The sequence below is a fragment of the Poecilia latipinna genome, unplaced genomic scaffold (genome assembly GCF_001443285.1).
Source record: "Poecilia latipinna isolate Pla-1442-1.1 unplaced genomic scaffold, P_latipinna-1.0 Scaffold448, whole genome shotgun sequence".
Taxonomy (NCBI): Eukaryota; Metazoa; Chordata; class Actinopteri; order Cyprinodontiformes; family Poeciliidae; genus Poecilia; species Poecilia latipinna.
Window position 1 is genome coordinate 727,753 of NW_015113064.1, and position 1,103 is coordinate 728,855.

Below are 1,103 nucleotides of genomic sequence, written 5' to 3' on the forward strand. Positions count from 1 at the left end.
CACCGTATTTTATGGGGTTGCGACATGTATTATTTTCCCTCCACACACACAGTGTTTTGCATGTTGGCCAAAACAATTGGTTTTGTTTTCTGTGTCCCCTCCATGGCTTATGTGATGCTGTAAATGGAACCTCATTTAGCTTTGCTTTGACAGTTCAGCCACAGCGCCACTCTTCCAGTGAGGCTTCAGCTGCAGTGTTCCTGTCAACAGAGTTACTTGGATCTCTGCAGCTCCTTTAACTGATACCTTTAACTTCTCCAGGATTTCCAAACCTCCTAGGCCTTCGCAGAACAGCTGGATTAATTCAGAGATTCAATTACATACAGATTGAACGTTTACTAATTAGGTGTTTCTTGATGTGCACTGGAATTTATTTATTTTTTGGGGGGGGAGGGGGGGGGCAAAAAAGTAAAAAGGATTGAATACAAATGCACACCACAATATAAAATTATCTTAACATAAGAAAATCATTTGTCATTTGCACAAATACGCGTTTTGCTTTGTTCTCACAATTTTGCTGCTTTTGACGTCATTATGCATGTTTTTAGTTGAGCAAGTCGAAAAGACAGAAAGCAGGGTAGAGTTGCTCAGTCCAACACCAAACATCTGCCACCTGAGTGATTGCTGATCCAAACTGCCCATGGCCAAGGCTCAAACTGTGGCTTTTAAAAGAGCCGTTTCAGCCTAATACATGGCCCATTACCAAATGGCCATTCATCACATTAACCCCATGTCTAAAGAGCCGCCAGTGTGTCAAAAAAGTACAGTGCCATGGCGCTCTGTGTCTCTGTTCAGGACACACTGAGCAGAGCGTCCACTTTGCCACAACTGTGTTTACCTCAGAGATACACAATCGCAGCCTGCCGTCAGCTCTACGAACAACGCGAGACTGGACCTCTGCTGATTTTCAGACATGGACTTATTAACTATGCAGTGTAAAAATGAGGATTTTCCATTTGTGCCACAGTGTACCACACTGCACTTGGTACTAGATGGTCCAGGCAATGCAAAAAAAAGAAAAAAAAAAAAAAAAAAAAAAAAAAAAAAAAAAAAAATATCCCCTTTAAAAAAAAAAAAAGCCGTTTATTTTAAAAAAAAAAAAA